Source organism: Pan troglodytes, chromosome 14 (genome assembly GCF_028858775.2).
Source record: "Pan troglodytes isolate AG18354 chromosome 14, NHGRI_mPanTro3-v2.0_pri, whole genome shotgun sequence".
Taxonomy (NCBI): Eukaryota; Metazoa; Chordata; class Mammalia; order Primates; family Hominidae; genus Pan; species Pan troglodytes.
In genome coordinates, this window is record NC_072412.2 from 20,136,791 (window position 1) to 20,159,971 (window position 23,181).

Below are 23,181 nucleotides of genomic sequence, written 5' to 3' on the forward strand. Positions count from 1 at the left end.
GTGCTACAGGTTAGTTATCTGAATTAATCAGTAATACAACAAGAGGAAACTGTTATATGAAAAATGGGCATCCATTGGATAGTTTAAAAATAATGTTTTGGCTGGGTGTGGTGGCTCACACCTGTAATCCCAGCACTTTGGAAAGCCAAGGCAGGAGGATTACTTGAGGTCAGGAGTTTGAGACCATCCTGGACAACATAGTAAGATCCCATCTCTAGCAAAAAATATGAAAATTAGCCAGGCACGGTGGTGCAACTGTAGTCCTAACTACTCAGGAGGTTGAGGTGAGCCCAAGATATTGAGGCTACAGTTAGCTATGATTGCACCACTATACTCTAGCTTAGGTGACAGGAAGACAGTGTCTCTTTAAAAAAATGAATAATAGGCTGGGCACGGCTCACACCTGTAATCCCAGCACTTTGGGAGACTGAGGCGGGCGGATCACCCAAGGTCAGGAGTTCGAGACCAGTCTGACCAACATGGAGAAACCCCGTCTCTACTAAAAAAAATACAAAATTAGCTGGGCATGGTGGTGCAATCCTAGCTACTTGGGAGGCTGAAGCAGGAGAATCGCTTGAACCTGGGAGGCAGAAGTTGCAGTGAGTAGAGATCACGCCATTGCACTCCAGCCTGGGCAACAAGAGCGAAACTCCGTCTCAAAAAAAAAAAAAAAAAATTAAAATAATAATGTATGTGTGTTTTCTTGGTTGTTGTTGTTTTAAGACAGGATCTCACTCTGTTGCCCAGGCTGGAGTACAATCTCGTTGCCAGGCTGGGGCACAATCTCGGCTCACTGCAACCTCTACCTCCTGGGCTCAAACAATCCTCACCTCAGTCTTCCCACTAGCTGGGACCACAGGTGTGCACCACCATGACCAGCTAACTTTTTTTTTTCTTTTTTTGAGACAAGAGTCTTGCTCTGTCACCCAGGCTGGAGTACAGTGGTGCGATCTCAACTCACTGCAGCATCCGCCTCCTGGGTTCAAAGGATTCTTGTGCTTCAGCCTCCTGAGTAGCTGGGACTACAGGTGTGCGCCACCGCGCCTGGCTAATTTTTGAATTTTTAGTAGAGACAGAGTTTCACTGTGCTGACCAGGATGGTCTCGATCTCCTGACTGCGTGATCCACCCACCTCGGCCTCACAAAGTCCTGGGATTACAGGTGTGAGCCACCGCACCTGGCCAATTTTTTGTATTTTTTTTTTTTTTTTTTGTAGAGATGGGGTTTCACCATGTTGCTCAGGCTGGTCTCCTGAGCTCCAGTGATCCACACACTTTGGCCTCCCAAAGTGCTGGGATTACAGGCATGAGCCACCATGCCCGGCCTAAAATAATAATGTTTTGAGGGAAATTTCTTTAAATTATTTTTATCTTTAGCACCAGTTATTGAGTTCCTCATTTGCTCACTTTCTCTACTGGAACTGAGAAGCTGGGGTTTACTAAATCTATGCCTTGACAATACCAATTCAAACTCTTTTCAGTTCACTAAGATAAGGAACAAGATCCCCACATGGAGAAATAAAGCACAATCATCAAAGACAAATTGTAAACATCATTGAAACTTACACAAGAAAATGTCACATAACATTAGCTTCTTCTTAAGACTTTGAAAAAACAATCACTTGTTGTTAAAATTTTTTTAATCACATGAAAAATTTAAAATTTAATTAAATTTAAAAATTTAAATTTAAAAAATATTTAAAATTTAATTAAATTTAAAATGTAATTAAAAATTTAAAAATCACATTAAGTGATTCCTATAGCACTTGAAATCTCTGATTGTCCAAGGACTAAACATTATAAGGCTTTTTGATGAGCTAAGGAAATTTTTCTCTTTTATTCTTCCTAAATATCATTTATATCTATAAATGATGAGGTAAAAGTGTGAGATTGATTCCCTGCCCTGCGCTGCCCTGAGACAGGGTCTCGCTCTGTGATGCGATCATAGTTCACTGCAGCCTCAACCTCTTGGGTGCAAGCAATCCTCCTACTTTAGCCTCTTGAGTAGCTGGGACCATAGGTGTGTGCCACCACACCTGGTTAATTTTTAAAAACATTTTTTATAGAGATGGGGTCTCCCTACATTGCCCAGGCTGGTCTTGAATTCCTGGGCTCAGTTGATCCTCCCACCTCAGCTTCCCAAAGTGCTGGGATTACAGGTGTGAGCCACCACACCTGGCCTAAACTTATAAAGTTTTAAAAATATATTTGACCTACTAAAATTTACTTATGTATTTATTTTATTTTATTGAGACAGAATCTGGATCTGTTGCCCAGGCTGGAGTGCAGTGGCGTGATCTTGGCTCACTGCAAACTCCGCCTCCCCGGTTCAAGCGATTCTCCTGCTTCAGCCTTCCGAGTAGTTGGGATTACAGGTGCCCACCACCATGCCTGGCTAATTTTTTTGTATTTAGTAGAGATGGGGTTTCACCATGTTGGCCAGGTTGGTCTCGAACTCCTTACCTCAGGTGATCAGCCCACCTTGGCCTCCCAAAGTCCTGGGATTACAGGCATGAGCCACCATGCCTGGCCTGTATTTTATTTTTTTGAGACGGAGTTTCACTCTGTCTCCCAGGCTGGAGTGCAGTGGCATGATCTCGGCTCATGGCAACCTCTGCCTCCCAGGTTCAAGTGATTCTCCTGCCTCAGCCTCCCGAGTAGCTGGGATTACAGGTGCGTACCACCACACCCAGCTAATTTTTTTATTTTTAGCAGGTACAGGATTTCGTCATGTTGGCCAGGCTGGTCTTGAATTCCTGACCTCAAGCAATCTGCCCACCTCAACCTCCCAAACTGATGGGCTTACAGGCATGAGCCACCGCACCCATAGACCTACTAAAATTTAGAGTAGAATATTCCAGTTAGCACAATAATTACCCTTTCTGCCTGACTGGATGCTTCAAAATAATTAACACATTAATTTTATAGAGACAACTTTAGAACATGGTGACATTTTAAAAGCTGAAAAATGTTCACATAGAAGGAAAGTCATAGAAAGAATAAATATAAATGACTGATTAACATATGAAAAATGTTTAAGTTCACTAATATCCAAACAATTGGGATTTCTCTCTGCTAAATTGACATGTTTTTATTAATTTTTTTTCTTCAACTTTTATTTTAAGTTCTGGGTACATGTGCAGGATGTGCAGGTTTGTTACATAGGTAAACCCATGCCATGGTGGTTTGCTACACAGCTCATCCCATCACCTGGTTATTAAGCACAGCATTCATTAGCTATTCTTCCTGATGCTCTGCCCCTTCCCACTGACAGGCCCCAGTATGTGCTGTTCCCCTCCATGTGTCCATGTGTTCTCATCATTCAGTTCCCACTTATAAGTGAGAACATGTGGTGTTTCGTTTTCCGTTCCTGCAATTAGTTTGCTGAGGATAATGCCTTCCAGCTCCATCCATGTCCCTGCAAAGACATGATCTCATTTCTTTTTACAGCTGCATAGTATTCCATGGTGTGTAAGTACCACATTTTCTTTTCTTTCTTTTCTTTCTTTTCCTTTTTCTTTTTTTTGAGATGGAGTTCGTGTTGGGCTCTTGTTGCCCAGGCTGGAGTGCAATGACACGATCTGGGCTCACCGTAACCTCCGCCTTCCAGGTTCAAGCAATTCTCCTGCCACAGCCTCCTGAGTAGCTGGGATTACAGGCATGCACCACCATGCTCAGCTAATTTTGTATTTTTAGTAGAGATGGGGTTTCTCCAGTTTGGTCAGGCTAGTCTTGAACTCCCGACCTCAGGTGATTCACCCGCCCCAGCCTCCCAAAATCCTGGGATTACAGGCATGAGCCACCACACCCAGCCTGTACCACCTTTTCTTTATCCAGTCTATCACTGATGGGCGTTTGGGTTGATTCCATGTCTTTGCTATTGTGAATAGTGCCACAATGAACATACTCATACACGTATCTTTATAATAGAATGATTTCTGTTCCTTTGGGTATATACCCAGTAATGGGATTGCTGGGTCAAATGGTATTTCTGCCTCTAGATCTTTGAAGAATCACCACAGTGTCCTCCACAATGGTTAAACTAATTTACACTCCCACCAACAGTGTAAAAGTGTTCCTTTTTCTTCGCAACCTTACCAGCATTTGTTGTTTTTTAACATTTTATTATTTATTTATTTTGAGACAGAGTCTCGCTCTGTCACCCAGGCTGGAGTGCAGTGGTGCGATTTTGGCTCACTGCAACTTCCTTCTCCCAGATTCAAGAGATTCTCCTGCCTCAGCCTCCCAAGTAGTTGGAATTACAGCCACGTCCTACCACGCCCAGCTAATTTTTATATTTTTAGTAGAGATGAGGTTTCACCATGTTGACCAGGCTGATCTCAAACTCCTGACCTAAGGTGATCTGCCTGCCTTGGCCTACCAAAGTGCTGGGATTACAGACATGATCCACTATGTCTGGCTGTTTTTTCACTTTTTTTTTTTTTTCTCTGAGATGGTATTTCACTCTTGTTACCCAGGGTGGAGTACAATGGCACGATCTCAGCTAACTGCAACCTCTGCCTCCCAGGTTCAAGTGATGCTCCTGCCTCAGCCTCCCAAGTAGCTGGGATTACAGGTGCATGCCACCAATCCCACCTAATTTTTGTATTTTTAGTAGAGACGGGGTTTCGCCATGTTGGCCAGGCTGGTCTTAAACTCCTGACCTCAGGTGATCTGCCCGTCTTGGCCTCCCAAAGTGCTGGGATTACAGGCATGAGCCACCATGCCTGGCCTTAGTTTGTTTGTTTTGAAATGGAGTCTCACTGTGTCGCCCAGGCTGGAGTGCAATGGCGCGATCTCGGCTCACTACAACCTCCGCCTCCCGGTTCAAGCAATTCTTCCACCTCAGCCTCCTGAGTAGCTGGGATTACAGGCATCTGTCATCATGCCCAGCTAATTTTTGTATTTTTGTAGAGATGGGGTTTCACCATGTTGTCCAGGCTGGTCTTGAACTCCTGACCTCAGGTGATCCACCTACCTCGGCCTCCCAAAGTGCTGGGATTACAGGTGTGAGCCACCAAGCCTGGCCTCAAATTGACATGTTTTTAAAGATAAGCTGGGCACAGTGGCTTGCACCTATAGTCCCAGCTACTCGGGAGGCTGAGGTGGGAGGATGGTTTGAGCCCAGGAGATTGAGGTTGCAGTGAGCTATGATTGCACCACTGTACTCCAGCCTGGGTGACAGAGTGAGATGCTGGCTCTAAAAAAATAAATACACAAAGATTTAAAAAAATAAAGACAGGCCGGGTGTGGTGGTTCATGCCTGTAATCCTAGCACTTTGGGAGGCCAAGGCAGGCGGGTCACCTGAGGTCAGGAATTCAAGAACATTCTATCCAACATGGTGAAACCCTGTCTCTACTAAACATAAAAAAATTAGTCAGGCATGGTGATGCATGCCTGTAGTCCCAGCTACTTGGGAGGCTGAGGTAGGAGAATCGCTTGAACCTGGGAGACAGAGGCTACAGTGAGCTGAGATCGCGCCACTGGACTCCAGCCTGGACAACAGAGTGAGACACTGTCTCAAAAAAATAAATAAATAAAATAAAATAAATAAAGATAATATCTAAACTCTGCACAAAGGTAATATAAAGTAGGTTTAAGAACTCAGACCCTGAAGCCACCACTGTCTGCGTGGATTGGGGCAGCTACTTAGCCTCTCTTCCTTTCAGTGTACTTGTCTACAAAGAAGGAATAATAATAGCAACTGCATCATACAGGATTAAATTCATTAAGTACAAAGGACTTAGAATAGTGCTTGACACAAACTAAATGTTCAATCAATTTTAGCTATTAATATATATTTCTAGGACATACAAGAAACTAGTATCTACGATTGCCTCAGTGGAGGGGGAAAATGTTATCTTTATTTTATTTTATTTTATTTTATTTTATTTTATTTTATTTTATTTTTGAGACGGAGTCTGGCTCTGTCGCCCAGGCTGGAGTGCAGTGACGCCATCTCAGCTCACTGCAAGCTCCGCCTCCTGGATTCACGCCATTCTCCCGCCTCAGCCTCCCGAGTAGCTGGGACTACAGGCACCTGCCACCACGCCCGGCTAATTGTTTATATTTTTAGTAAAGACAGGGTTTCACTGTGTTAGCCAGGATGGTCTCGGTCTCTTGACCTCATGATCTGCCCACCTCGGCCTCCCAAAGTGCTGGGATTGCAGGCGTGAGCCACCGGTCTGTGTAGCCCTGTTATCTTTATTTTATTCTTTTTTTTTTTTTTTTTTGAGAGGAAGTCTCGCTCTTGTACCCCAGGCTGGAGTGCAATGGTGTGATCTCGGCTCACTGCAACATCTGCCTCCTGGGTTCAAGTGATTATCCTGCCTCAGCCTCCAGAGTAGCTGGGATTACAGGTGCCTGCCACCACGCCCAGCTAATTTTTGTATTTTTAGTAGAGACAGGGTTTCACCATGTTGGCCAAGCTGGTCTCGAATTTCTGACCTCAGGTGATCTGCCCGCCTCGGCCTCCCAACAGAGTCTTGCTCTGTTGCCTAGGCTGGAGTGCAGTGGCACAATCTCGGCTCACTACAACCTCTGCCTCTTGCGTTCAAGCGATTCTCCTGCCTCAGCCTCCAGAGTAGCTGGGATTACAGGCGCCCACCACCCAGCCCGGCTAATTTTTGTAGTATTAGTGGAGATGGGATTTCACCATGTTGGCCAGGCTAGTCTGGAACTCCTGACTGCAGGTGATCCGCCCACCTTGGCCTCCCAAAGTGCTGGGAATTACAGGTGTGAACCACCATGTCTGGCCTATTTTATTTTTTAATTATTTCCTTTCTGTACTTTGAATAAATGTACATGTTTCATGCAGGTGTTCTTTCTTTTCGTGCTCCAGAATTGTGGGTGAGACACACAGCTCTAGAAAAAGACATTCAGAAGTCCACATTCTGTGTTTCTGGAGCCTTCAAGACCTCTCTGGGCTTACTGGGAAGCATACTTTTTCCCTGACAGGAGGATACAGTCCTGCTTACTACTGCACACTCTAGGGTCCCAGACCTTCTCAATCCACGTGCTCGTAGTATCTCAGTCATATTTTCTTGGTGCACCCAGACCAAAAGAACTACCTTCCTGATTACATTCCATTTATTATGTAGCTAGTTCCAACATCTACAACCTAAGTATTTGTGTCTAAATACCTAATAGCCATTTTTTTTGTTTGTTTTTGTTTTTTTGAGACGGAGTCTCACTCTGTCGCCCAGGCAGGAGTGCAGTGGCACGATCTGGGCTCACTGCAACCTCTGCCTTCCGAGTTCAAGCGATTCTCCTGCCTCAGCCTCCCGAGTAGCTGGGATTACAGGCGCCTGCCACCGCGCCTGGCTAATTTTTTTTGTATTTTTAGTAGAGACGGGGTTTCACCATCTTGGCCAGGCTGGTCTTGAACTCCTGATCTCATGATCCACCCGCCTCGGCCTCCCAAAGTGCTGGGATTACAGGCGTGAGCCACTGCACCCAGCCCCTAATAGCCATTTTTAAAAGTTCATATAAATTGAAAAATGCTATTTTTTTTTTTTTTTTTGAGATGGAGTGTTGCTCTGTTGCCCAGGCTGGAGTGCAGTGGCATGGTCTCAGCTCACTACAACCTTCACCTCCCAGGTTCAAGCAATTCTTCTGCCTCAGCCGCCTGAGTAGCTGGGACTACAGGCGTGTGCCACCACAACCAGCTAATTTTTGTATTTTTAGTAGAGACGGGGTTTCACCATGTTGGCCAGGATGCTCTCAATCTCCTGACCTCGTGATCTGCCTGCCTCGGCCTCCCAAAGTGTTGGGATTACAGGCGTGAGCCACCGTGCCCGGCCGAAAAATGCTATTTTTATTTCTTTTTTTTTTTTTTGAGACACAGTCTCGCTCTGCCACCCAGGCTGGAGTGCAGTGGTGTGGCTCACTGCAACCTCCACCTCCTGGGTTCAAGGGATTCTCCTGCCTCTGCCTCCCAAGTAGCTGAGATTACAGGCGCCCACCACCAAGACTGGCTAATTTTTTTTTCTATCTTTAGTAGAGACGGGGTTTCACGGTGTTGGTCAGGCTGGTCTCGAACTCCTGACCTTAGGTGATCTGCCTGCCTCAGCCTCCCAAAGTGCTGGGATTATAAGCGTGAGGCACTGTGCCCAGTCTATTTCATTCTTAAATAGCCACAGTTGCTAATGGGATATGTGTGCCTGTTGAGCACTGCACAACTCCTCAAACCCTGGAAAAAAATTGGCCGCTGCCACCCCTCTCATTTCCCATTCCACATTGACTTTCACAGTCAATGCTTTTTATCCCCAGCTTTGCAAAGATAATATGTCAATGCAAGGGATATAGTGTGTTCTAATGTCAAAATTGTGCTAATACTGTAGTTAGAGTGGTGTGTAACTGGCATAGCTGTTTCCCTCAAATATTTGAAACAGCCCACAGTGCCCCTGTGAATTTGCTGTTCCCAAGCCACCCTGGCACACAGTTTGAGAACCTCAGCTGTATAACTTTTTATAACTTTTGAATCTAGCTGAGGAGTCAGCCCATTGTGAAAAAGCATGACATAAATAGTTCCCCCCAATCATTTTGTCCCAAAATGTTCTACAATCAAACTACCCCTTTCCAGTGGACTGTGCAGAGGGGAAACAAACAAACAAACAAACAAAACCCAAACTACCCTTTCCCATTGCGTAGCCAGTCCACTGAAGACATTTTGTTGCAGATTCTTTAACCTTCAATGCAATTTGCACTAGCGCCTTATCATCTGCAGTAGGGGATGGAGGTGTCAGCTTCTCTTTTCCCTCTTTCCTGACATCTCTGGTATTGGAGAAAGAAAAAAAAAAAAACCATGGAAAGGGAAATAATAGGCACTGGGGGACTCCAAACAGGGAGAGGATGGGAGGGATTTCATGTTGAAAAATGACCTATTGCATAGAAGTTTCATTATTTTACTGATGGGTGCACTAGAAACTCAAACCTCACCATTCCACGTTATATCCATGTAACAAACATGCACATGTATCCCCTGAATAATGATAATAAGAGCATGGGAGACAGAGGTCTTATGTGACTGCCTGCCAACTGCACATCCAAGATCCAGACTTGAAGCTTATAAATATGTATAAAATGTTGGGCTCAGGAGTGGTGGCTCACGCCTGTAATCTCAGCACTTTGGGAGGTGAAGGCAAGCGGATCACTTGAGGCCAGGAGTTGGAGGCCAGCCCAGGCAATGTAGCAAGAGCCTGTCTCTACAAAAACTAAAAAAAAATTAGCTGGACTTTATGGCATGCACCTGTAGTCCCCAGCTACTGGGGAGGCTGAGGCAAGAGGATCACTTGAGCCTGGGAGTTTGAGGTTACAGTGAGCTATGACTGCACCACCACACTCCAGCCTAGGCAAGAGAGTGAAAAAAGGCCGGGCGCGGTGGCTCATGCCTGTAATCCCAGCACTTGGGAGGCCGAGGTAGGTGGATCACGAGGTCAGGAGATCGAGACCATCCTGGCTAACATGGTGAAACCCCGTCTCTACTAAAAATACAAAAAATTACCCAGGCGTGGTGGTGGGTGCCTGTAATCCCAGCTACTTGGGAGGCTGAGGCAGGAGAATTGCTTGAGCCCGGGAGGCAGAGGTTGCAGTTAGCTGAGATCGCACAACCATTGCACTCCAGCCTGGGTGACAGAGCAAGACTTAGTCTCAAAAAAATGTTGGACACCCTTGAGTATTAACATAGATTATCCAGGTGAAGGGCACTGAGCTTAAACTTCATCACCTCATGGTAAGTTCCCTGTGCAAAGCTGGCAGCAAGGTTCTTGTGAGTGTCCCTGCCTCTGTGGCTAATGCTAACTGACATGGGCTATGTGAGGCGACCCCTCAAATACTGGAACTTCCATAGGTGCATGTGGAGGGGCTTTTGGGAGAGTTCTGGGAGGAGTGGATCTGCCCGACATGGGCAAGCTACTTCCATTCCCACTGTCTTCACGGTCACTCAACCGACACTCTCTTACTCGCTCCCTGTTCTTCATCTCTTCCAAGGTTTCTTCCCCTGCTTGGGGGACACAGTTGTCCTAATCAACAGCTGAGGCTGAGCCCAAGTCCAACCAGGAGACAGAAGAGTTTCTGTTGGCTGGGGAGGTGAGAAGGCTGGAGAGCTGATTGCGGATCTTGCCTTTCTCGGAAAGCCCAGAGGGGTCTCTAAGGTTCCCAGACACTTCACATTTTTTGTCCAGGGCTTTTGGTCTCAGCTGCAATTCTGGAACATGGGAAAAAAGAAAATCCACATAACATTCTGTTGTACATTTATTCAAAATACAGAAGTGAAATATTTAAAGAATAAAATAAAGATAACATTCACAAGAGGAACCATGAAATTAACCCTCTCCTGGGAGTATACATTGGAAATCAATTTGGAAATATATAACAAGAGCCTTAAAAATGTTCTTAAGAATATAATTAAAGATGCAGAAAAAGATTATGTACTCATGATAAAGCTTAATTTATACAAGGAAAAGAAAAAGATCATGTATAAAGATATGCAATATGATGTTATTTACAAGGTGTATTTACATTTTAAATTATTTAAAATAGGAAATAACCTAAATTTCCAATAACAAGTAAATGGTTAATTAATTTGGGCTATATCATCATAATGGAATATCATATAGCCATTCAAAGCCATTGTTTTATGAGTTTTAGTGACAGGGAAAATGAAAATGATTACTATAGGTGCCTGTTCACTGTGTTTTCAAAGTGTCCTAAATTTTTTTTTTTTTTGAGACGGAGTCTCGATCTGTTGCCCAGGCTGGAGTGCAGTGGCGTGATCTCGACTCACTGCAAGCTCCGCCTCCCAGGTTCATGCCATTCTCCTGCCTCAGCCTCTCCGCATTGCTGGGACTACAGGCGCCCGCCACCACACCCGGCTAATTTTTTGTATTTTTAGTAGAGATGGGGTTTCACCGTGGTCTCGATCTCCTGACCTCGTGATCTCGATCTCCTGACCTCGTGATCTGCCCGCCTCCACCTCCCAAAGTGCTGGGATTACAAGCGTGAGCCACCGCACCCAGACTTTTTTTTTTAATTTATTTTTAATTATTTATTTTTTTCATTTTTTATTTTTTTGAGATGGAGTCTCGCTCTGTCGCCCAGGCTGGAGTGCAGTGGTGTGATCATAGCTCACTGTAGCCTTGACCTCTTTGGCTCAAGAGATTCTCCTGCCTTGGCTTCCCAAGTAGCTGGGACTACAGAGGCACATCACCACATCTGGCTAATTTTTAAATTTTTTTGTAAAGACAGGGGTCTCACTTTGTTGCCCGGGCTGGTCTCAAACTTCTGGGCTCAAGTGATCATCCACACACCTCGGCCTCCCAAAGTGCTGGGATTACAGGTGTGAGCCACTGTGCCCCACCTCTATTTTGTAGGATTTTTTTAGGATTTTGATTCCAATCTTTTCTCTGCCACTTATCATTTGTGTGCCCTGAGTGAGTTCCTGTCATCTCGGTAGGTCTGTTTTTCATCTGTCAAATAGGGGTCATAGTACCTACCTCATGCTGGGTTTGAGATCTCCGTGTGCCACATATTAGCTTGTGACCTTGGGCTGATTAGTTGTCCTCTCTGAGCCTCAGCTCCCAAGCCAGGAGGTGGAGCTAATGTGGCTGCCTCCAGGCATTAGCACGAAGATGGGCAGGGATGGCTCTGAGCACCCAGCACAGAGCAAGACCCCTTCACCAGGTAGACACCTGGCAGACGGGAATTACCACTGCTTATGATACAATGGTATTTCCTAAATTTGAAGATAATGTTGAAAGTAAGCTGCATCATGAATTTAATAACAGTGCTTTGAGTGAGAGAGAGAGAAAAAAAAAGAAACCAATGTGGCATTCAGTGCATAAGAATAAAATGAGGTGTTGAATAAAAAGTCTTGGGCCGGGCGTGGTGGCTCATGCCTGTAAATCCCAACACTTTGGGAGGCCGAGGTGGGTGGATCACCTGAGGTCAGGGGTTTGAGACCAGCCTGGCCAACATGGTGAAAACCCATCTCTACTAAAAATATAAAAATTAGCCAAGCATGGTGGCGTGCGCCTGTAGTCCCAGCTACTCAGGAGGCTGAGACAAGAGAATCGTGTGAACCCACAAAGCGGAGGCTGCAGTGAGTCGAGATTGCCCCACTGCACTCACTCCACCCTGGGTGACAGAGCGAGACTCAAAGAAAAAAAAAAGTCGAATTTTTATACACATCCGTAAGGGACTTTTCACATCATGTGCATTTCCATAAATCTACACATTGTATTTTTGCACAGACTTGTGTTTCTAGGTGTGTCTGGGGCTCCAGGATTCTCTTACAGGAGACGACTGTTCAACTTGTTTTTAAATGAAAACACTAATGTTTTGTTTTATTTTTTTCCCTGCATGAAAAGTAACAATCCACCATAAAGCAAGGGGCATGCCCCCCGACCAAGCCATCCTTGCTCAGGGGTAGAGAGTAACCCTTTGTGGGGAGTGGGTGATAGTGCTAAGATTTGGGTTCTGGTTTTAAGGAGTTATCTAAAGTTTATTCTGAAAGAAGACGCAAAGGGGATTTCTCATGGAGGAATGCAAGCCTATGGGACAGAAGGCGATGAGTCAGGAATCGTTGGATTGGGTCACCAAAAGCCTGGGTCCTGATCCAGGATGCTTGTCCCAAAAGGGGCCCCACATACTTGATTAAGAAGGAAAGAGTGAGACCACTGTGAGGGGCAACAGTCAAGGATGGGGGGCAGAAGGGGTCTTTGAATCTGAAGCCCACCAGGGGCTGACTGTCCAGCTTTGATGTGAACAAGAGCCCCTTTGAGTTGCTGCCCAGGCTAGTTCCTTCCACAGTGGCTCAAAGACAGGAGTGCCTGATCTGCTGCCGACTGGCTGGGAGACTGAGATTTGTTGCAGGCCAACTAGTGCATGTGACCCAGTGTCAGATATATCCCCAAAATATCCCTGGCAAGTGGCGGGATGATCTCCTACCCCTTCGCATGAGCAGGCCGGAGGCCAGGAGCTGAGACTCCTCATTCCCCATTTCTGTTTACCTTCTCCCCAGCTGGGAACAAAGGACAAGAATTTGGGAGTGACAGGCATGTGGCCACACACTCAAATGCACTTGTTTATACCTGTTTGTTTACTGTTTGAGCAGATTCTTGCTTGAAAATAACTGAGTTTATCTCCTTGTCTTAAGGAAACTCTTAAGAATGTTATTATAATGTAGTAAAATTTAAATGTCTCTTGAATGATGAAGCACTAACTAATGTGCTATATCTAAATGTAGAAATGCACATTTACGAGTATTGTCCTCTCCCGGCATTTTCATCTTAACATTCAGTCTGTTGACAACACTCAAAAACTTCATAAAAGATCACAATCTAGCACTTAACTTCTACAGATAATGTTGAAATCTTGCACAAGATTTAGGAATCTCAGGCAATGACATGCCATAACATTGCTATTAGGAAATGTGTAATATACTCTTCTGTTACTATCAGTGGAAAGTCAAAAAAACAAACAAACCATAGTGATAAGAGCTGTGTGAATTAAGGAATTTTAGAGCTGAAAGTGACCTTCGAAATCCTAGAGCCTCACCCATTTTTACCTTCTAATAATCTTGATGTAAAATATCACACTTTCACTGTAGAAAATTTGGAAATATACAGAAGATGTTTAAAATTAGGAAGAAAAGGCTGGGCGCCGTGGCTCACGCCTGTAATCCCCGCACTTTCGGAGGCTGAGGTGGGCAGATCACAAGGTCAAGAGATCGAGACCAGCCTGGCCAACATGGTGAAACCCAGTCTCTACTAAAAATACAAAAAATTAGCTGGGCGTGGTGGCGGGCGCCACTGCAATCCGACCTAGCGACAGAGTGAGACTCAGTCTCAAAAAAAAAAAAAAAAAAATCAGGAAGAAAAAAATCACCCACAATTGTATCACCTACAAGAGGTCACCATTTTTTAAAACTTTGCCGTATTTCCTTTCAGACATGTAAAATTTTTGATATATTTATTTTTTTCTTTTTCTTGCTACAAAAAACTGAGATCATACAGTTTGTATCCTTCACCCTTTACTTAACATTATATAGTGATAATTTTGCTTTTTATTAAAAACTTTTTGAATATGGAATTTGTATTGATTACATAAAATGTGACAGTATGGCATAGAGTCATAAAATATTTGTAACCATCATCATAGTATTGAATGTGTAATTGCGTTTAAAGATAACTACTATAGATGTGCTAAGGGAAATACTTTTGTGCATAACTGTTTGTCCCATTTTTAAATTGTTTCTGTAGAAATTGTTGCCAAATTTTGTCCCAGCCAGGTGCGGTGGCTCGCACCTGTAATCCCAGTACTTTGGGAGGCCGAGGTGGGTGGATCACTTGATGTCAGGAGTTCAAGACCAGCCTGGCCAACATGGTGAAACCCTCTCTCTACTAAAAATACAAAAAATTAGCTGGGCATGGTGGTGCGCACCTGTAATCCCAGCTACTCGGGAGGCTGAGGCAGGAGAATTGCTTGAACCCAGGAGGCAGAGGTTGCAGTGAGCAGAGATCTCACCACTGCACTCTAGCCTAGGCAACAGAGGGAGACTCCATCTCAAAAAACAAAACCAAACAAAAAAACAAAACAAAACAAAATTTTGTTTCAGAAAAGTTATAACAATTTTTATCAACAACATGAGAGTGTCTATTTCAGTGTAACCTTTCTAGAATCAGAGTATTACTTTTTTTTTTTTTTGAGGCAGAGTCTGGCTCTGTCGCCCAGGCTGGAATGCAGTGGTGCAGTCTTGGCTCACCGCAACTTCCGCCTCCTGGGTTCAAGCAATTCTCTGCCTCAGCCTCCTGAGTAGCTGGGATTACAGGCACCTACCACCATGCCCGGCTAATTTTTTGTATTTTTAGTAGAGACGGGGCTTCACCATCTTGGCCAAGCTGGCCTTGAACTCCTTACCTCAGGATCCACTGGCCTCGGCCTCCCAAAGTACTGGGATTACAGGTGTGAGCCACCACGCCTGGTCGAGTATTACCATTTTTAATAATGGTAATGGGTAATAGAAAATAATGTTATTTTAGGAAACAATTCTAAAGCTTCATTTTCAGGAGACTGAGATTTTAGAAGCTACTTCTTTAATTCTTATGACATAGAGTCGGATTAGACACAAAATAAATGTTATGAAAATGCTACTACTATTCTTTGAAGGCTGTTTATAGTTTGTAGATGCTGAGAATATGGTGAAATGGTAAACTATGCATAGCCTTAACTTACGGAGTGCTAGAGTTTTGGGCTGAGGAGCTGGTCACCATTGGGCATCTGACAACTGATTGTTTGGGCTTCTGGGACTGTTTCCGGAGGGGCCTGGATCTCAGCACACTGTGTCAGGCAGGAGAGGAAAAAAACGTTATCTGCTTGCTCCTAAGCTCATTGGTCGAAGATTTGCCCCACAGGCTTCAATTTCTCTGCACTTACTTTTTTCTCTGACTTACTGTGGGTTTCTCAAGCATAGAGGCCAGGGGTCCTGTGAGGTGGGTGCCATTTGGGATGCCACATGGAGCTGGCAGTGTCCACAGACAGCTGGTTTCTGCAGTGGCAGCAGGGTGGAGCAAGCGTCCAAGGGTGTCCAAAGATTTGGAGTGGTGTTTAAGTGGTACTTAAGAGGTGTTTACACGAGCAACAAGGTAAGTAGAGATAACTGGGCCTTCAATACAGAGGTTGATGGAAACACATCTGCAAGTGTATCTGATTCAAATCATCACACAGTAACCCCTCCAGGGGAATGTCAAATTCTGTACTGTTTTTAATGCTCAGCTGACACATTGCTCTAGTCCAGTGGTTCTAGCACTTTTTGAGCTTAGGATCCCTTTATACTCTTAAAAATTATTGAGAACTTCAGACAAATTCATGTATATGAAGTGAGGGGACAGAAAGGAGGTATATCTATATCCATATCTATCTATCAATATTTATCACATTAAAAATTAAAATGGAAAAAATTAAAGAATATTTATAAATGGAAAAGTGGCCATTATAAACCAATTACATGTTAACACAAATAATGTGTTTTATGCAAAATAACTATATTTCCCAAAATAAAAGTTAGTGGCATCAGTGGCATTGGTTTACATTTTGCAAACCTCTTGAATAGCGGGTTTAATATCAGATAGTGGAATTCTCTTTTTTTTTTTTTTTTTGAGACATTGTCTCACTCTGTTGCCCAGACTGGAGTGCAGTGGTGCAATCTCAGCTCACTGTGACCTCTGCCTCCCGGGTTCATGCGATTCTCGCGCCTCAGGCTTCCGAGTAGCTGGGATTTATAGGCATGCGCCACCATGCCCAGCTATTTTTTTGTATTTTTCGTCGAGACGGGGTTTCACCATTGTTGGCCAGGCTGCTCTTGAACTCCTGACCTCGAGTGATCTGCCCACCTCGGCCTCCCAAAAGGCTGAGATTACAGGCGTGAGCCATCGCATCCGGTCGCAGATGGTGGAGTTTTTATTTCTGCTTCCACATTTGACCTGTTACCATATGTTTTGTTTGAAGTAGATGGGGAAGTCCAGCACCCCCCAGGTATACAATTGAAAAGGGGGACTTCGTGTGCCCCTGAAGTCCACAGACCACACTTTGAGAACTGCTGCTCAAGTCTAAGTTGCGAATTTCTCAATTATATGAACAAGACTCTAGCGGAAACCAGTACTGTGTGCGCTCAACAGACTAAATTGTTTGGAAAAGCGTTTCCTAGGAGTTGCTATAAACCAAATGACTCATTTAAACGTTTTTATTACTTTGACAAATACTTCGGCTCTGCAGCCTGTTCCTTTTTTAAACCAACTTGCCTCATTACACAGCTGTGGTCTGCACAGCTTTGGCCACCAGGTGGCTCCCACCCCCAGCCTTTTCTAGAAGGATCCATTCAGGACGCTTCATTCCTTGATGGCGCCCTAGCTGCTCAGGGCACTCAGGGAAACTTTACTTTGTTCAACATAAGAAAAGAGTCAGTTGTGGGAGGCCGACGCAGGCGGATCAACTGAGGTCAGGAGTTCGAGACCAGCCTGGCCAACCTGGCAAAACTCCGTCTCTACTAAAAATACAAAAATTAGCCGGGCATAATGGCGGGCACGTGTAATCCCAGCTACTTGGGAGGCTGAGGCAGGAGAGCTGCTTGAACCTCAAAGGCAGGGGTAGCAGTGAGCCGAGATCATGCCACTGCACTCCAGCCTGGGCGACAGAGGAAGACTCCATCTCAACAACAACAACAACAAAAAAAAAAAAAAAGAGGAGAAAAGAGTCAGTTGGGTAAGGGGAGGATTATTTCAAGGAAAAGGGAAGTTAAGAAAGAATAGAACTGGCAGTGCGTGATGGCTCACGCCTGTAATCCCAGCACTTTGGGAGGCCGAGGCGGGTCTAACACGAGGTCAGGAGTTCGAGACCAGCACAGCCAAGATGGTGAAACCCCCGTCTCCACTAAAAATACAAAAATTAGCCGGGCATGGCAGCAGGTACCTGTAATCCCAGCTGCTCAGGAGGCTGAGGCAGAGAATTGCTTGAACTCGGGAGGCGGAGGTTGCAGTGAGTCGAGATTGCTCCACCGCACTCCAGCCTGGGCGAAAGAGTGAGACTCCGTCTCAAAAAAAAAAAAGAAGTATATTTAACATAGGAGGTTGGTAAAAAAAATCTAAAAGAGTTGATCTGAATACTGGAAGAAGTACTATATGGCACCTTCACTCTCTTACCAGCTAATGTAGCTTTTTCCTTCTCATTGTTTTTAACTGATATGCTTAAATTGGGTATTATTGTCTCTACTAAAATGGTTCCCTCTCAAAGCAAGGTGTTATACTAGAAACCACGTGGGATAAACAAAGAGGTGGTGGGGAATGCGCCCCTCCACCCTGAGAGACAGGAGGTGTGGGTGTTTTCACTCTAGCACATATTCACTGTGACACTGTGGGGCTACTTCTGTTTCCTAACCTGAGTGATCCACCCCACTTACAAGAGAGAGCTGATAATCCTTAACTGCCCAGAGGTTTGTTTCCAAATCAGATTGTCTCTGGAGTTCCTTGCGAGACTCGAAATACATGATTCTGTGATTCTATTTCAGTCTGGTTGAGTTCTTTAGCTGCAAGCAACAGATAACCAACTTTGGTTAATCTTGCCCAGTTTCCTTAATAAGACTCATACGGCCCTTCGCTACCTGGGCCCTGCCTGTGCCTCCAGCCTCAAATCTTCTTCAGGCACTGTGAAGCTCCAGACATATGGCGACATCCCCCACACCATGTGTGCCCCTTCTCTGGCCTCTGCTGCCTAATAGTAGGTTTCAGGTAGGCATCACTTCCACTGGGCGCCTTCCATGACCTCCCCAGTCTGGATCGCGTCCTCTCCTGGGTGCTCCAGCAGCAGCTTCCTCCACTTCTCCATCATACCTTTGAGACTATTGTATTATAATTTTCTAAATGCTTTCCCCTCCTGTGAGTCCTGGGCAGAAGGAAGCATGTCCACCTTCTTCACGGGTATCCCCAATACACAGTACAGTGTCTGGCACACAGCAGGTACACAAAATATATTTAATGAAGGAACAGAGGAAGGGAGAGAAGATATCTCTCCTTGGATAGTGCCAGTCATATATTAGGTGTTCATTAAACATTTGTAGAACTGAACTGAGAATGCTGAGCCCTTTAACAGGATCCTCAAAACCTCGTAAAATAAACACAGGCAGGGCGCGGTGGCTCACGCTTGTAATCCCAGCACTTTGGAAGGCTGAGGCGTGTGGATCACAAGGTCAGGAGATCGAGACCATCCTGGCTAACGCAGGTGAAACCCGGTCTCTAGTAAAAATAGAAAAAATTAGCCGGGCGTGGTAGCGGGCGCCTGTAGTCCCAACTACTCGGGAGGCTGAGGCAGGAGAATGGCATGAACCCGGGACGCGGAGCTTGCAGTGAGCCGGGATAGCGCCACTGCACTCCAGCCTGGGCTACAGAGCAAGACTCTTGTCTCAATAAAAATAAAAATAAAAAACACAGATAATAATAGGATTTTGCCGAATATAGAACCAAGTGGCAGATTTAAAATTTGAACCACAACATCCTGGATTTGACGTCTTTTGTACTACTTTTGTTGAGAAAGGGGAAATGCTTTCTTCACTCAGGCACCCACCACGAGCGCTAGCCTGGAGGATGTGGGCTCAACACGTACTAGTGGCTGGAGAGGAACCCCGGGGGGATGGAGAAACGGTGGAGAGACGGGGAGGGCTCCGGAAACTGGGTTCTCACAAGACCAAAAGGAGGGGAGGGAGGGGGAGATCTGGCTGCAAGTGCAGTTGGAGAGGGTGTGAAGAGATCGGGAGTCCTCTGCGAGGCTCTGGAGCGCCCAGCGCCCAGGAGGCTCGTGCGCCCCGTGCCGCTGCGGTAGGACCTGGCGGTCCGCAGCTCCTGAAGGGCCTGGCCGTTCACGGGGCAGGCAGGACGGGCGAAATCCCCCGCGGTTAGCGGTCAACAGAAAGGGCGACACGGAACGGGGTTCCTGGCACCCGAGCTCGCCGCACCGAAGTCTCCTGGTAACAGCGACACGGGACCGGGCGATGTGGCCACACACCTGAAGCCCCTGGAGAGCTCTTTGTTTTATTTCAAATTGTGGTAAAAAGGACATAACATTAAATACCATCTTACCCATTTTTAAGTGCACAGTTCAGTGGCATCGAGAGCATTCACATCGCTGTGTGGCCATCACCACTGTCCACCTCTAGAACTCTTCATGGGCCTGTGCAGCAACTGCCACCTGTTCAACACTAACTCCCGGTTCCCACTCCCGCAGCGCCGTATCACACTTACACTTCTGTGTCTATGAATTCGCCTGCTTTACATATGGCATATGAGTGGAATCACACAGTATTGGTACTTTTGTGACTGGCCTATTTCACTCAGCATAATGGCCTGGAGGTTCATCCATGTTGTAGCATGTAATGGGATTTCCTTCTTTTTTTTTTTTTTTTTTTTTTTGACAGAATCTTGCTCTGTCGCCCAGGCTGGAGTGCAGTGGCGTGATCTCGGTTCACTGCAATCTCCGTCTCCCGGGTTCAAGTGATTCTTTGCCTCAGCCTCCCGAGTAGCTGGGATTACAGGCAAGCTCCACCATGCCCAGCTTGTTTGTGTATTTTCAGTAGAGATGGGGTTATGCCTTGTTGGTCAGGCTGGTCTTGACCTCAGGTGATCCACCCACCCTGGCCTCCCAAAGTGCTGGGATTACAGGTGGGAGCCACCATGCCCGGCGATTTCCTTTTTTTTTTTTTTCTTTTTTTTTTGAGACAGAGTCTTGCCCTGTCGCCCAGGCTGGAGTGTGCAATGGCATGATATTGGCTCACTGCAACCTCCATGTCTTGGTTTCAAACCATTCTCCTGCCTCAGCCTCCCAACTCCCAAGTATCTGGGATTACAGGCACCTGCCACCACACCTGGCTAATTTTTGTATTTTTAGTAGAGATGGGGTTTCACCATGTTGGCCAGGCTGGTCTCGAACGTCTGACCTCGTGATCCACCCATCTCAGCCTCCCAAAGTCCTGGGATTACAGGCATGAGCCACTGCACCTGGCCGATTTCCTTCTTTTTAAAGGCTCTATAATATTCCACTGTATGGATGCACCACATTTTGTGTAATAATTCATTCACTGATGGACACTTGGGCTGCTTCCACCTTTTGGCTGTTGTGAATGATGCTGCTATGAACAGGAATCTGAAGATTTGGGTTCAGAGCATAGAGGTGGCATGTGAGTTTTATGAGGCAAATCTCTCAGCCCTGAGTTTTTCAACTGCAAAATGAGATGTCAATATTTACTATCTTTCAGGTTTGTGGCAAATATAAAATGAGATCATGTGCATAAAAGTATTTGTAAACTGAAAAATCTCACCTCATGTAAAACTGTTATGATTTTTGTGACCAGCCATTATGACCAATGGAATATATGATTTGTGATGGTTAATTCATGGTAGAAGCAGATGTGGAGAAGTTCTCTGCAATAAAAACGAATGGCCAGTTATATCAGGTTAATACCTGAAAAGCTGTTTTCTGTATTCTGTAGGCATTTAAGGAAATTTTTTATTTGCACATTAAAAAAAAGACATTTATTCAGGGTCACAATCAGACTATTACATTTAGCAATCAATAGCATGCGTGCAAAAAAAAAAAAAAATCTACATTAAAACCCTTTGTTGGAATGCTTTACACTTTCCACAGAACAGAAACTAAAATAACCTGTTATACAATTAGTCACAAATACAGTCCTCAGGATTTTTGCCCATACACATGAGTATTTGTCTAAAACATGTCTTCTTTGTAGCAGCTAGGCCCTGCCACCGCTGTGCTTGGCTGAGTTCACGAATCTGTTGTAACCTGTAGCTTCCCTGTCACTTCTCTCGCTCTCCTCTCCTGCTAAGCTTTGTTTCCTAATTAAAATATTCTGCCACAGCCATAGCTAACTGCTGCTACTGGAACCGCCATAGCCACCTGAAGAGTACAATTTTTCTTGGTTTCATGGTTTGGCAAAGTATTGGCCTCCATCACCATAGGGGCCAGAGCTTCTGCCTCCAAAGTTTCCTCCCTTCATGGGTCCAAAATTTGAAGACTGATTGTTGTAATTGCCAAAATCATTGTAGCTTCCACCACCTCCAAAATTGCTTCCATCATTACCAAATCCATTATAGCCATCCCCACTGCCACCATATCCACCACCACCATGGCTGCCACCAAAGCCACCACAACCACTGAAGTTTCCTCCACGACCAAAGTTGTCATTCCCACGACACCATCATGACCACCACCAAAGTTTCCAGAACCACTTCGACCTTTTTGGCTGGATGAAGCACTCGCCATCTTTTGCTTTGACAGGGCTTCCTAACTTCACAGTTGTGGACATTCACAGTATGGTATTTCTGAATGACAATCTTATCCACGGAGTCATGGTCATCAAAGGTTATAAAGGCAAAGCCCCTTTTCTTGCCACTGCCTCGGTCAGTCGTGATTTCGATCACTTCCATTTTCCCATATTGTTCCAAATAACCAATAATCTCTGAGGGGATGTTCTCCAGTGTCTTCTTTAATGCCACCCAACAAATATCTTTTTGTTTTCCTTCTTTTTTTTGAGGCCGCATCTTACTCTGTCATCCAGGCTGGAGTGCAGTGGTGTGATCTTGGCTCACTGCAAGCTCTGCCTCCCGGGTTCACACCACTCTCCTGCCTCAGCCTTCCGAGTAGCTGGGACTACAGGCGCCTGCCACCACGCCCGGCTAATTTTTTGTATTTTTTTTAGTAGAGACAGGGTTTCACTGTGTTGGCCAGAATGGCCTCGATCTCCTGACCTCGTGATCCACCCGCCTCAGCCTCACAAAGTGCTGGGATTACAGGGATGAGCCACTGTGCCTGGCCAACAAATATCTTTTCCACAGTTAAGTGGGCACCTGGTCTTTGAGAATCTTCTCTTGAGATAGCTCTCTTTGGTTCCACAACTCTTTCATCCACCTTGTGTGGCCTTGCATTCGTGGCTGCGTCCACCTCCTCCACAGTGGCATAGATGACAAACCCAAAGCCCCTGGCGTGCTTGGTGTTTGGATCTCTCATTACCGCACAGTCCGGGAGCGTTCCTCATTGCTCAGAATGGCTCCTCAGGCTCTCATCGGTTGTTTCAAAGCTCAACCCTCCAAAGAGGAGCTTCCTCAGCTCTTCAGGCTCTTTAGGAGACTCTGACTTAGACATGATGGCAGGGAGAAGAGAGGCTTTCATGACGCTTCTTTGGCGGTGTCCATGGGCAGAAAGATAAAATTTTTTTGGTGGGGGGCAGAGTTTCGCTCTTATTGCCTAGTCTGGAGTGCAATGGCATGATCTTGGCTCACTGCAACCTCCGCCTCCTGTGTTCAAGCAATTCTCCTGCCTCAGCCTCTTGAGTAACTGGGATTACAGGCATGCACCACCACGCCTGGCTAATTTTGTATTTTTAGTAGAGATGGGGTTTCTCCATGTTGGTCAGCCTGGTCTTGAACTCCCGATCTCAGGTGATCCACCCGCCTCGACCTCCCAAAGTGCTGGGATTATAGGCGTGAGCCACCAGGCCCAGTCGAATTTTTTTTTTTTTTAAGAGATGGTGACTTGCTACGTTGCCCAGACTGGAGTGAAGTGGCTATTCACAAGTGCAACCATAGCTTACTACCGACTTGAACTCCTGGGCTCAAGTCATCC

At 45.4% G+C, this 23,181-nt stretch overlaps 1 long non-coding RNA gene across 1 annotated transcript; it reads right to left on the minus strand.

Annotated features, from left to right (window-relative positions):
* Positions 1–11,647: 11,647 nt before the first annotated feature.
* On the minus strand, positions 11,648–22,530 carry LOC134808207 (uncharacterized). Its single transcript, XR_010150754.1, has 6 exons — positions 22,407–22,530; positions 20,861–20,963; positions 15,436–15,705; positions 15,235–15,339; positions 12,949–13,021; positions 11,648–11,734 (listed from the first exon to the last, which is right to left on the minus strand). It is a non-coding gene; the product is annotated as an uncharacterized LOC134808207 (long non-coding RNA).
* Positions 22,531–23,181: the final 651 nt, after the last annotated feature.